Source organism: Ambystoma mexicanum, chromosome 3p (genome assembly GCF_040938575.1).
Source record: "Ambystoma mexicanum isolate Mex_15411 chromosome 3p, UKY_AmexF1_1, whole genome shotgun sequence".
In the NCBI taxonomy this organism is placed as follows: domain Eukaryota; kingdom Metazoa; phylum Chordata; class Amphibia; order Caudata; family Ambystomatidae; genus Ambystoma; species Ambystoma mexicanum.
In genome coordinates this window covers 169,616,347-169,631,005 of record NC_090925.1, presented here as the reverse complement: position 1 = coordinate 169,631,005, position 14,659 = coordinate 169,616,347, and the positions used below count along the sequence as shown (strand labels likewise).

Here is a 14,659-nt window from a genome sequence, read left to right as displayed (position 1 = left end):
CCCACACTCAATTGCCTACAGTCGCTGCACCTCTCAGCACTTTTCCCTGGCACCCACTGACCTGTGCTACCACAGGCTTGCACTTACCTATTTATTGGTGGTATACCATTCTACCTAGGCACTTAACGCTTCTCACTCCCTAGCACTTCTCACTTGATAGTACTAGCACTTACCCCCACCCCTTCTCTCTTTCTGTACTTGCACGTTCTAAAGGCTCACAAGGCCAAGTAGATCCACCTCCATCTTACAGTGTTCGATCTAATTTTCTTCCATCCCTCCCTGTTGCCCTGTGGGCGCTTTGAAACACACTTTACTTGTTGTATAAGCGCCTTACAAATGCATAATAAAAAAGAAAATGAGAAAAATGGACAGTAATGAATATGCTTGGATGAAAATGGACATCTACACCAAGGGGAGCAAAAGTCGATGCAGGGGGCGACATGAAAATGAATGGCCACATCAGAGACAAATATCTAAGCGAATCACACACGGTACATAGGTCTTGCAGAGGGGCCAAAGAGTGCTGACAATCAATGTTCAATATGTAAAGTCGAAACGGTACCCCCACATTCCCTTTGAGGCATCTGAAATACTGGCAAAAGATTGCAATAGTTCTATTACACCTATTGCTCAAAAAAGTTTCTATTTGCAAATCTCCCAACGATTTAAGAGTCCCCAGCACCACTACTGGACCTTTCATTTACATATAGTACATTATTTCACCTCACTACCCTACCGAGTTCCTTTAGGGGCACTGGTTCACCCTTCTTGGTTACCAGTGATTGGAGACATCTCCATTTGTTTCTGGCATCTGATTTCCTATAGCAGCACCCCTACCTAATACAGAGTTCTTCCTGGGATCCCGGGGTTCTTGCTCCAGTGTGTTGGGTGCACCTTGTAGCCCATGCACTTACCTTTGCAGGGAATGTCATCCCATTTTATGGCATGTTAATTTTTCCCATCCAGCACAGGCCAATTTATATGGAGTGCTGTGGGAATACATTGTCCCCATTTCTTTGCCATAAGCAACATGTTGGATACATTTATTATACATAAACAAGCCAGTGGCAGAAATAATTTTATCTTTTTTTCTAACACACCATTGGTTGCCTTTTTTACTGTCATAATGCATTTTGAAGTACTGTATGCTAGCAGTCTCTGCCTTTTTGAGAGGGGAAAGCCATCTCTCAACCATACATTTTCGCAGGCTTCCCCCAGGAATAAAAAAAACAGTGTTTTTCAGCTGGCAGGAAACGGAGTGTGCTGTCTAGCCCCAATCCACAGTCCACCAACAGCATAGCTGTTGCTGAGCAGATCCTGGCTGTTCCGAATGGTTTGTTTATTCATTTATAATGCGCACCAGACCCGGGGGTATCAGGGCAACAACAAGTGCACAAGTTATACACGGTTACAAATTATAGGCAAGAATACAACATATATGCAAGTTATACACAAGAGAGATGCATATATACAGAAGGCTTATGTCAGGAGATACTTTGAGTGTACAGGCATAATACCAGGAGTAAGTAGCCCAGCAGTCAGGCCTACAGGTTGGTAGATTTGAGCAGGTTGATGTAGTTACCTCTGAAATTCAGGTAAGGTTGATCTTCTCTAAGTGGAAGTGGCAGAGAGTTCCAGAGTTTGGCTGCTTTCACAGGAAAACTACTGCCTCCTACCTTAGCGAGTCTGAATATAGGAATGGTGAAGCAATTATTGTTGCTAAGTCTCAAAGGTCTGATGGATGTTCTCCTGTGGAATCTATCCACGAGATAGCTGGGGGGAGCATTGTTGAGTGCTTTATGAGTGAGGGATGTGGATTTTAGGAGGATCTTGTGGGTCGAGAGCCAGTTTTGACGCCTAGTCACTGAGATATGTGCTCTTCTGGTCACACCAAGTGCAGCTCTTAAGGCGTCGTTTTAGAGGATTTGTAACCTCTAAATAATTGCTTTATTGGCGCCGATGTAGAGGGCATTACAATAATCTAGCCTGGAAAGTATTAAGGCTCTGGCTAGGATCATGCAGTTGTCATTCGACAAAAAGGGTTTGCCGGTCCTAATAAGCTTACAAGTGTAGGCAGTGGCAGAGGCCATTGATTTCACTTGTTTGTCGAAGGAGAGGGTAGAGTCAAGGTAGAAGCCAAGGTGGCCACCTTGATAACGTTCCCGTCAATGGTAAAGGATGAATAATCCTGGCCTAATTTCTTGAGGTTAGTGTGGGTACCCAGGATGAGGAGCTTTGTCTCATCATTCAGGCATAGACCGTGAGTAGCCATCCATGCCTGGATGAGATACACTTTATTCACCATCGCCAAGTCCTTGTTGTAATCCGCGGAAAGTGGGAGGAGAATCTGATCATCTGCATAGTTAGTGTAGGTGATACCCAGATGGACCAGATCATCAAACAGGGACTTGATGAATATATTATATAGTGTAGGGGAGACGCAAGAGCCCTAGGGGACACCACACCTGATGGGAATAGGGTCTGCTGCTGCTGACGGGGAGAAGACCCTCATGGTTCTGTAGCTCAGGAATGATTCTACCCATCTGATGGCCTCTGTAGAAAAGTAAGCTGCCGAGTCCAGGTAGCCGCATAAGACCTTGTGGTCCAAGAGGTGGAATGCGGCTGAAAGGTCTAGTAATAGAAGTAGAGCTGTTTTGCCTTTGTCTCTTAGGTCATCAACCTGAGTTTCCAAGTCGATGAGGGCAGTTTCCGTCCCATGTAGGGGGCGGAAGCCCGATTGTCTTGCTCCCAGAAGTTTGTGGAGTTCCAAGTATTTTTGGATATGCGTATAAGCAACCTTATCAAGTATTTGTACAAGAAGGGTAGCGTCGTGATGGGACGGTAGTTGGTAGGAATTAATGGATCTAATGTTTGCTTGTTTAGCAATGGGAGCACCCAGGATTGCTTCAGGTTAGTGGAATGATGCCAGACGAGAAGGAGGCATTGACAAGTTTGGAAATAAAAGGGGCAAGATCTCTTGCTGCATCTTTTATAATCTGTGCTGGGCATAGGTCACACTGGCAATTGGAGGGCTTGAGTGAGAGAATCACTTTTTCTACCTCAAGCGTGGATGTTTTAGTGAAGTGGAATCTAGCGGGACGGTCAGGTGATGTATAACCAGGGAGGAAGACCAAGTTATTCAGCTCTGATATCGAGATAAGGGAGGCTTTTTTTTGGCCATTTTATTCTTGAGGGTCGCTACTTTGTTGGAGAGTGGGAATGGGTGACTAATTCTTTTAATATGGTGAATAATTCCTTCATGCTGGAATTGACGTTAGAGATACATTCATTATAGGGATTACGTTTAGCCAGGTATATTTCCTTTTTGTATTGGGATGAGATTTTGGCTAGTTTGGACATTGTCTTCTGATGGGAGTAGTCTCCAGGTGGTTTAGCAATTCCTCTTTAGGAGTCATAAGTCCCTTAGCTGGGGGGGGTGAACCACTGGTTTAGGTGAGATTTGGGCTTCCTTGGTCTGAGTTTAAGTGGAGCAATTTTGTCAAGTGCGGTAAGCATAACTTTGTTGTACTCGTTGACCAGTGTGCCTGGATCCAAGTGGTCTGCCAGCGAGTTAAGGGTTGGAAGAATGGCTGGGATCACTTTGTCCACTGTGATATTCTTTTTATTCCTTGTTAAACAAGGTGGGGCAATTGCTGCGATCAACGGGAGTGGTCTGATGGTGGACAGTGTGAAAGACACGAGGAAGCGGTCTGTACACAGTTGCCGGGAGATCGAGGTGATGTTGGCAGTACAATTGTAGTCAGCCACCCAATCTAAGGTTCGCCCTTTGTTATGGGTAGGTTTGTAAATTTCTTGGGATAGTCCGAGTTCGGACAGAATATTAGCTGTGTTTATCTAGCGGGTCGTTAAATCCTAAATTGAAGTCACCTAGTGTAGTAGTTTTAAGGTTGTTGGATAATAGAGTGTAGCTATCTTCCTCTAACTTTCCCAGTGGGCCAGGAGGTCTATAGATTAAGTGGATGGTGAGGGACTGAGTTGATTAGAAGGAGTTTAACAGTAAAAACTTCCCAGGATTGCATAGTTAGCAGGGGCACAGGTCTCAGAGCGAGGCTTGTTTTAGATATAATGGCAATTCCTCCACCTCGTGTTTTATCTCTGTCCTGTCTAAATATTGTATAACCATCTGGGACAGCTAGCAAGAGCAATGGTCCTGCCGCATCATGTAACTACGATTCAGAGATGGTAAGGAAGTCCAAGTTGTCTGCCAGTATCAGGTCAGAGATGTCCGTTGCATGGACAACCAAGGACCTAGCATTTATAAGGGCTCCTTTCAGTGGGTAGTCCTCGGTGGTAGCTATGGCAGGAATAGGAGTGGTTGGTTTATGCATAGTATGCCGCTTCGTAGTGGCAAACTGGATAGGCAGGATTGTGGTGTGGTTGGCGAGGTTGGCAATATTAGCATTGTTGCGCTTTTCACGGGTGAGAAGGTTAATTTTCTTATTTGTTGGCGGCAGAGATCTCGTAAGGGGTTCATGAAGTTTGGTTAATCTGGTGCGGAGTCTAGAGTTCCTGTGATTTAAAGTGTAAGGGATGCTTGCAAGTGAACTATAAAGTGGAGTAGCTGGGTTGGCCGGAGATGATGGGGCTAAATAATGACATTATGGTCAAGTTAAGTGGGGCTTGTGCACCAAAGGGAGTGAGCCAGTCACAGTACACTAGGAGACTAGTTATGAGTAGAGTAGTAACAGCGTGCAGACTGTAGGTAATGTTGTACATGTTTTGGCAGGGGATAAGGTGGTGGTTGGAACACTATAAATAGCAAACAGTGAGCAGTAGGCCAATTCAAACAGCGCCAATTGGGTGGTAGGCTAATTCAATAGGCACAAATAAGCAGTGGGCCAATTGAATTGGCACAAATAAGCAGTGGGCCAATTCAATTGGCACAAATAAGCAGTGGGCCAATTCAATTGGCACAAATAAGCAGTGGGCCAATTCAATTGGCACAAATAAGCAGTGGGCCAATTCAATAGGCTAATTCAAACAGCACCAATTGGGTGGTGGGCTACTTCAATGGGCACAAATAAGCAGTAGGCTGATTCAGTAGGCACAGGGTAAAGCCAGAAGAATAGGACGGCCAGTGGCGGGTGGAGGTAGGCAGCTCTACAGACTGCAGTAGAATAGGAAGAACCCGTTGGAGGGTATCAGATTTGCAAGTCAGGTGACTGGTACTGGCAGTGATTGTATCAGGCATAGACCGCATGAGAGCAATAACGGTAGTCAGTGCCGGAAGACGACAACACGGAAGGGCACAATGTTGTAGCGTCAGAGTACGTATGTTTAAGGGTAGGTGGCTGTCTGCAACAAGATAACCTTAAAAGAGTGTAGAAAGAAGGTGTAAAGATTGGGGTGCGTACCTCTGTCGATCAGGTTGGTAGTATACGGCGTCTGTCGGCGAACAGGTAGCAAACAAGAAGCCTTTTTCCTAGTGCCTTCTTCCGCAGGGCCGGCTTCCGCCTGCCAGAAGCGGGAGTTAGCAAAAAGGCATGCTGTTGCCTAGAAACCGGGATTAGCCTCGGTTCCATCCCGCATCGCGCTGGCCATTTTATGGTCAGGCGACGATGCTCATATCATCACGGTTCGATGGGGAACAGCCGATTCCTGTAAATTCAGCTCGCAGATCACAATCGAGCAGCAAGTGCGTGCAGGTGCCAGAGGGGTGTAATGCTGCAAATCGGAAATAATTCAGAATGCCAGCAAAGAATATTGTAGTGGGTGCAGGTCAGGGGTCTCGATGCACCGCTCCTGCAGTGTGGGGCAAGAGGGCTCCAGCCCTCTCACGGTTGGCGATGGCTGTTACTGGAATTGGACAGCTACCTCCAAGTTTGACCGTTGAAAGGTCCAAAAATGGATGGGCGAGCTGAGCCACAGCTCGATTTCTGTATACAAGGAAGGGAGCTGGACCCCGGAAACAAAATTGTAACCTGAAGAAATCCAAAGACGAGGGACACCAGAGACCTGCTGAAGAAACTAGCATTGGCTAATCTCAACCTCCACGCTTGAGATGTCGACTGTCTGCTCGTCATGGAAGACCTTTTCAAGGTGCCTCCCTCCAGCATAACCATTCACATTATCTGCTTAAACTGCATCACCATCTCTGGTAAGAGTCGTCAGCAGTTGCGCAATTCATCTGAACGACCTGGACCCAGATTTACTCTGTTGCAAGGATTTCCAACCCAAAGGTTGAAATCTTCGTGGGCATCCCTATTGCTCTCCTGGCATGCTGGATCCCTGCTATGCTCACCTTCACCAGAAGAGTAGACTGCCAGAAACCTGTAGTTAAACAGTCGAGCTGCAGAAGAGTCAATGCAAGACAGGCATCTGTCGAGTCATCCTTTAGAGTCTCTGCTGTGTCATGTGACAAATCCATGCTGCCTCCAAACCAGCCCAAGACCTCCAGAGAAGCCAAAATACCATTTATTTATTAAATTCATTTGTAATGCGCATGGATAAGGCCCATGGCCATGATGGCGCAAGGACGTGACAGAATGACTAAAAACATAAAACTGAGCAATTTAAGGGTCAGGCTGTGGAGGTACATCTAAAGAGAACAGTTTTGAGAGCATGTTTACATTTTCCAAAGCTTGGGCAGGATCTTAAGTCTGAGGCAGGTCATCCCACTGTCTAGGTGCCGTATGCGGGAAGGATCCCTGAGCCACTATGGCCAGTTTAGCTCTGGGAATAAACAAGAGGTGGCCATTAGACCGTAGAACTCTCCTTACCAGGAGCCATTCGAATCGGTCAGCAAGTTAGCTGTGACTTTTCCCCATGGAGGCATCGGTGTATGATGCAGAGAGTCCGGTAAGTCACTTTCCACTGGGAGCTAGTGACTGGTCCTCTTGGCGTTATGATCAGATCTTTTCAGGCCTTCCACCACGCCCACAGCATTATTTTGGACAACCTGAAGGCGGGACAGCTCAAGTGGCACAATTTGACCGAATAAGGAATGGCCTAATTTATTCTAACAGTTTTAAGAAGTAAGCCAAGCTGGTGACAAGACATAATATGGGTCGTCATAGATAGTTCCTGATCTAGGACGACAACCTGAGTTTTGACTTTGGGGAGAGTCATTCCAGTACAACCTAGCCTTGTATTTGTTGCAGTTTCCTTAACTGGGCGGCCGTGCCTGCGTTCATCAGTTTTTTTTTTGTTCTTGCATTAAGCGCAAAGCCATTGTCCATCATGCAAGATCCGATCCGGTTGTAGATGTTAAACGTAATTGTATCTCTGGTATGATTCCCGGAAAGGGTGATCAGACACAGTCATCTGCATAGTTTGCGCACATGGATCCTTCTTCCTCGAACATTTCAAAGAGGGGGATGGTATAGATGTTGAAGTGTGGTTGAAATGCACGCCCCCTGTGGTACTTCGCATGGGACAGGATAGTTGGTGGCCATGGCATCATTATGGAAGACCTTAGCTAGACGTCCTGTAAAAGGAGTTGACCCAATTGGCCGTCTCAGAGGAAAAGAAGGCTGTATTACGAAGCCTCTGCACCAGTACTTTATGATCCACCACGTCAAAAGCAGAGGCCATATCAAGCAGCATCAGCATCACAGTGCTGCCCCCATCAAAGTGATGTAAGATGTTAGACTAAGTCAAGCAGGGTGGATTCAGTGCTATGAGTCTTCCTAAAGCCAGATTGTCTATCTCCCAAAAGGTTGTGAGATACTAAAAATTCTTGAATTTGTAAATGTGCCATCTTATGCAGGGTTACCAACAGGAAAGTTGGGTAATGGGATGGAAGTTGTCCAGTAGAGCCAGGTCCCAAGGATGGTTTCTTCAGCAATGGTGAGATGCAGTCATGCTTGATGAGACTGGGGACATTGTTCTATCGGAAACTTGGTAATAAGGGGTAGGAGTTGTACTGCACAAGCTTAAATGACCACCGAAGGGAAGATAGCCCCTTGCACATGGTGGGTTGGAGGTTGAACAGTATTCCGGAAATTTCCAATTCTGTAAATTCCTTGAAAGAGAATGGTGGAAACGTTGGCAGGGGCAGATTTCGTTTGGCAATGGCACTGGTGAGGTCTGGGACAGTACCATTGGCCCTTACCCCCTCTCTGATTTCATCAACTTTGCTTGTCATAGCTTCCTGTATGCTGGTGCCCCATTTGGCATCTTTAGTGATTACGATGGGGAGAGGGCATGGAGATTAGAGTTTTTGAATTGTGAACAATTCTCTGGTGTTGGATGATGCCCCATTGGTTTTGTTGTCATATGAACATTCTTTTGTCTCACAATCTCTGGTGGTAGCCTTCAAATCGGATATCTGATGACTCAGCAAGACCTCTAAATACAATGAGGCTAGTCTTCCACAGTGGATGTCTAGCAACAGAGGGCACTTTCATCTTGAGGTGCTGACAAGGGGTGATCACTTAAGCAGCCGATATCCCCATTAGCTTTCCATTTGGTGCAAGACCTGCTTACCTTAGTGCTACTTGAGACTGGCGCTGGTCAGTCCTTCTAGTCCTGTTGGACCATGGGGTGGTGGCTGCCTCCTAAATACCTCTCAAACTAGACTTCAGTAATTCCGAATTAAGTCGGGGCTCAACGCCTGCTTCTTTCATTGTTTGGAACTCCCCATCTTGAGGGGCTTCTTCTAGTGCTACTCACCTGAGAGTCTGCAGAATCTTTTATGGGACACCCATCAAAGACTTCATATACAGGGACTGGGCTTCTAAAATTTGCTACGCTGTTTCAATCGGCTTATAAGTGCAAGGTCTATGGTTTAATTTTTAAACAAAGTTTCCATCCTTTAGTCAAGTAAATCATATTGCGTTATATGTTTTGAACTTGAGATTGCGGGTTAAGGTGATCAGTTTCAACGCAACAAATGCACTTAAAGGTTCAGCAGCAATTGGATTTCAAGCAAGTCCACCTTACCTATGCACCCCCTGTTGCGCAGCGTATGACCACAACGAAATCACAGATGACACCCCTGATGAAATCACTAATGACAATAATTGAAATCATACATAACATCACTGGAGAGATCACTGATGTCATCACTAATGACACATTGACTTCACGGATATCACTGCTTTGATTAATTGCGTTTTGAAATATGACAGTCCTGCTTGGTTACATACCATATAGAAAAATAGATCATAATTACACAGTACATTTTAGTCTGCCCTCGTTAATTTTGTGAGAGATTTGGTTAAACATGTAAGCTTACACATTTTCCAAACAAACGAATACTTATATTATACAATTAAAACCATGAATAAAATCGATCAATCAGAATCACACTAACAGTACTTAAACAGTCCAATAGCACCAAGGCAATACAATATCCCTAAAATGCAAATTATAATCATGATTTTAAATTATATTAGGAGTAAAAAAAATAAATAAATAACAGAAATAGTTAGAGCATTTTCATTACCACTAGACACTGCGAGCTAGAAATCACGAGGGGTCAGCTACTGATCATCCGGCATATAGTTCCCCAAAAATGGTTCTCCAAGTGCATAGTGCCGTGCAGTCCACCAATAAATATTCCAGTGACTGCATCAGATTGTCTTTACACAGAGTACAAATTTTAGAAACAGTGCCCGTCCTCTCTATTATGAAGCAAGATATGACAGACTGGAGTGGACTTTGAACATTCGCATCTGCTCAGTAGTATCCAGCCAATCCCTTTGCAGTACCCATTTCTTTACCTTCGTGGGAATCCCATATAGTTCTCTATTGGTTTGCTCGATCTGCTGAAATTTGTTTAACAATGGTACACAAACATTTCTTAAAGGACCTACAGTATTCTTTGCCAATTCTACACTTAAGTCTATATGATATGGCATTTATAAAGCACCTGTACGCAAGTGTTTCTAGGCAGACAAGAAAAGGAAGGGAGGACAAAATAACGATTTTACTAAGCCTTGTGTCATTCAGATCGTGCAAGTGTGGGGAAGAGGGGAGAAGTGCCTGGGGGAGGGGAAAGTGCAGTTTACTCACAAGTGCAGCCAGAGGGTGGCTCATAAGTGCAGAGAGAAGGGACTGTAGGGTTGCAGATACAGACTCTTAAGTGCTGGGAAAGCCGGAGGCAGTGGGAGGGCAACTGGACACAGCCTGGGACAGAGGGCGCCCATGTGACCAGTGCGCTGCGCTGTCGGTGCATCAGCAGGGGAGAGGAAGAGAGAAAGCGGAAGCAAAAGGAAAGGTCTTGAGTTGCTTCCGGAATCGGAGGTGGTTCTGTTCAAGTTTGAGAGAGGCAGGGAGACTGTTCCAGGGGGAGGCCCCCGCCGAGGAGATAGATCTGCCCCCAACTCTCTGCTTGGAGAAGCGTTTGACCCTCAGAGAGGTGGAGGTGGATGAGCGAAGAGCTTGAGAAGGAAGATGCTCTGGAAGAGAAAGTTAGAGGTAGAGCAGTCCCAGGCCCCAGAAAGCCTTGTGGACAATGAAGATGGCCTTGAAGTTGGTCCTTGCAGTCACTGTGAGCCAGTGAAGTGATTTCAGTGCTTGAGAGATAGAATCCCTGGACTTGGAGGTCAAAGACAAGTCTCGCAGTCCTGTTCTGGATAAGTTGTAAAGGTCGAAGAATAGTGGCAGGAAGATTTAGAAAGAGGCTGTTGCAATAGTCCAGCCTAGAGAGGACCAGAGCTCTGGAGACAGTGAGGTTCTGGAGCAAAGGGAGAAAAGGAAGAATACCTCCGAGGAGGTGTAGCTGATAGTTTGACTTCTTAGAGACAGATGTGAGGAGAGAAGGAGAGGGTGGAGTCGAAGATGACACCAAGGTTCTTAGCCTCACAGGAAGGAGCAGGAAGAGGGCTCAGAGTGGTCGGCTAGAGAGAGGAAAGGAGGGAGCGGGTGTCCCAAAGGAGGATTTTAGTCTTACTGGCATTAAGGCAGAGATCATTGGCGGAACACCATTCCTGAATTGCGGCCAAACGTCTTGTATGAGAGAAGAAGCAGAGGTGGCTGAGGGAAGCCTTAATGAGAGCAGAGGGTCATCCGCATAACATTGATCAATTGGGAGCAGAATGTAGAGGTACAGTGGGCAAGAGGAGCCAGGGAGAGGTTAGACCCCTGGGGAACACCACAAGTAGAGAGAGGGAGACCCCAGTTGGACCAGAGATGATCTGTCGGTGTTAAAGGAGGTCAACCAGGCCAGAGAGCCTGATCAGTAATACCAAGGTTGCCCCGGAGACGATAGAGCAGGGTGGCATGGTTGACTGTCAAAAGCAGTGGATAGATCGAGAATTAGGACAGAAGGGAGATTAGAGTCAAGATTGGAGAGCAAGTCTTCACGGGTGTTCAGGAGAGCTTCCGGCACCTCTGAAGCCAGACTGGTGGTCATGGAGGCAACCAACAGATTCAGTATGTAGATTAAGCTGGGAGATGGACAGTTTTTCCAAGAGTTTGCCCAGGAAAGGAATACACAATATATACAAGGAATAGCTAGATGGTACCAATAAGTTCCTACAGAAAGCCCAACGTTTCTTGTCTAGCCATCCTTGCATAGATGTTATTCCTCGTTTGTTCCTTAAAGGATAGTTCCGGGACTTTTTTTTATTGTCCCTACGGTTCGGCCATGTGTTTTTAAGCATAAATCGGTAGATCGTAGAAAACTTTCCTATGGACCTTACCCGACTTTTCGTCCATTAACGCACTCGAAATCAGCCGCCATTTTCTGATAATCCTATCATTTCCCCCCATCGACCTGGCTCACCTGCGTTTGCGGCACTAAATCAAACCCCCCGCCCCTGAGCCTGACATCAGCAGACGCGTACCGCCCATTTCCCAACGCCAAAGCACGTTTCGTGTCAACAATCGCTGCGCCTCAGCTAATGAAGTGTCGCCATGGAAATGGCAGGACGCCTCTTTCCTCAATAAGTATAAACACACCGTTTCACAACACACAGCAGCAGATTTTCGATTCCATTACTCTCTGTGTGTTACTTTGAGTATTCTGTGACTCGTTTCTGTGCTCTTGTCAGCTACCTTCGCCGCTTCTAGGCCTTGTGAACACCTGTACCATCTCTGTAAATTATTTTACTTTGTTTACCACACAATGGCTACAATAATGCCGTATATGTACGAGCCCGAGTACACCGAGGAAGAACTACTGGAAAGGCAAGCACGCGAAAACGATGGGGATTCGGACGGCAGTTGGGAGGACCAGTCAACGGATGAAGAGCCTGGACCATGTCGCATGGACGGCGTCTCCACCTGGTGCACGTGCAATCGGTGCGAGCTAATGCCAACAGAGGAGGAGAACTGCTGCTGCCGTGAAAATTCCGGGTGCTTGGCCTACATTTCGGAAGGCGAGCCAAGTCCGCAATGCATCACCGAGCTGCCAGAGTTCAGGGAAGCCTGCCTCTCACGGACCGTGTTGAGGATGATGATGGTGCTTATGCACGAACTTCGCTGCACTGTTCGTCCGGGTAATCCGAGTAAGTATACTCTGGTTGTGATGTCAGTGATGCCACTACTATTTCATGGTCGTCTCCCACATATAAAATTACATCTACATATCATTCGAATGCATGTAAATTGGTTCCATATTGTGCATTTTCTAGATAGAATTTTTTTCAAAGCAGAATGACATTTTTTACCTGAATCGACATTGATAAGAAAGTTTTGTCATTTTAATACAGTTTGCATCTTTCATTTCCACAGGTGGTACAGGCTGGTGGCCTATCGTTGCTTCACTTGGTGGCTTCACGGGAGGCTCGGACACCGCGTTCGGAGAGTAATACCTGCCTGTGCGGTACTTGCCATTAGACAACATTTCCCCAGCGACAGTGGACAATACCGCGGATTTTCCCTGGATGTGCTGCAACCGGAACTTTACAATGTGTAATGTTTATTATTTATGTTCAATTGAAATTAAGATCTAAAATAAAACCCAACATATATTTTAACAATGGTTGTTTTGATTTTTTAAATGAATCTAGTGTGTCTCCATTGAATAGTCTTCCTGTGCCTTGTCTTGTCACACCACATGTCTCCGGCCAGCATCCTCCCTCACGCTGGCCGCCCACCTTCAATCCACATAACCGTTGAACCCATATGCGTTGTTCAAGCGTTGGCAATAAAAGGCTGTTGGATTTTATTGATACAAAACATGGTTATAGGTAAATAATCAATATGGTTGATCATAATAAATCATCCTTTTGGGCACCGGGTACAGAGATGACCCCTTCTGGCCCGTGCCGCCTTGCCACCACAGGCCAGCCTGCTGATGACGAACTGCCTAGGCATCCAGGGTCTCCAGGGTCAACTGCACCCATATATTCTCCTGGGAGGGTGAGGTATTTATAAACTCACCCCCCTGCCTTCCATGTACTAGATCCTGCAGCCTGCCTCTTACATGCAGTTAGATGGCCTCTCCTTGGTGAGGCCCTGCGTCAAACGAGTCTTGTCTGCACGACCACCGCCCCAATCCACCCCCCCGCCCTATCAAAGGCAGTTCGCACCGGGGTACTTGTGCTGGCAAGTGGAGCTGTCGGGGAGCGATAAAGGCCAAGAGGTGCCAAAGACCATGTACACTTCAAAGTGGTCTATAGAGCATGGGTTGTTGTTCCCATGTCTACCTCCAGACCCCGTGTCCCCTGCCAAGCATCCCCCCTCACGCTGGACGCCCCCCTGCAAACCGCAAAATGCCACGACATATACACGTCATTCATTCACAAACACACCCCTGTTTCGAATTCTTTATAACCCACTTCATATTTCTAATGAGAACTTCTTTGCGCTTTGCTAGTCAACCCGTGAAGGTGCTGGTTATCTGCTCTTTGTCTCTGTGAACTTCCGTGACCACTTCGAGCAAACTCGTCAGTTTGCAACCTGTGAACTGCTCCCTGTTCTACGACAAGAAACTACTCTGATCCCTGCAGCTAACTGTTTCTTCGTCAAGGTAAGGCCATGTACCATAATCATTTTGCGTCCAATTTCTTTTCGTTCAAGACAGTACATGCAAGGAACTAGTCACCTGTTCTGAGTTTAGTCAAATTATTTTTCTATTTTTTTAAAGTTATTCAAATACTTATCCGCATTTGAATAACGTGTATAGTTCCAAGAACCAAAACGAACCTTGCATTGAACCTTTTATGTGTCATTTAATTTTTTAACACATTGGTATTCATATAGAATTGTTGATCTTTACTTTTCAGAACTTTCCACAATGCCTGCCTGTTCCATTGGCGGTTGCCCTTCGAAGACCCATAAAAAATCTGAAGGTACTATAATGCATGTTTTCCCTAAGACAATAGATCAGATAAGAGAATGGGTCCGATATTGCGGATATCCACCGTCTGAGCTTGAAAGTAGAGTCCTAGAAGTCTTTGCGGACAAGAGGGGTGATCGATACCGCATCTGCAGCAGGCACTTTAGCTCAGACATGTACTCCACATCATTGCTAATAAAGAAGAACACACCGCGATCGAAGCGAAAATTGCTCTCAACCGCTATTCCAACTCTATTCGTCCACATCCCTCCACTGGTGAGTCAAGTTTACGTATTTAGCTCTCGGCCTTGCGGTAGTGTGTAGCATTAGCTAACAATAATTTCCCCATTTATGTATCCACTCAATATGAAGGCGGAAGATTCTCCATCCGTGTCGTTATTGCAGTCATCAGCCACTTCAAGCGCCTATCGGGTAATCTTACTTAGCTATTCTGCCACTGACTTGTTT

The 14,659-nt window shown here is 45.9% G+C and overlaps 1 protein-coding gene across 2 annotated transcripts in view; it reads right to left on the bottom strand.

Annotated features, from left to right (window-relative positions):
- PHC1 (polyhomeotic homolog 1) overlaps positions 1-14,659 on the bottom strand; it is a 325,158-nt gene that overhangs the window by 176,183 nt on the left and 134,316 nt on the right. The window lies entirely within an intron of this gene.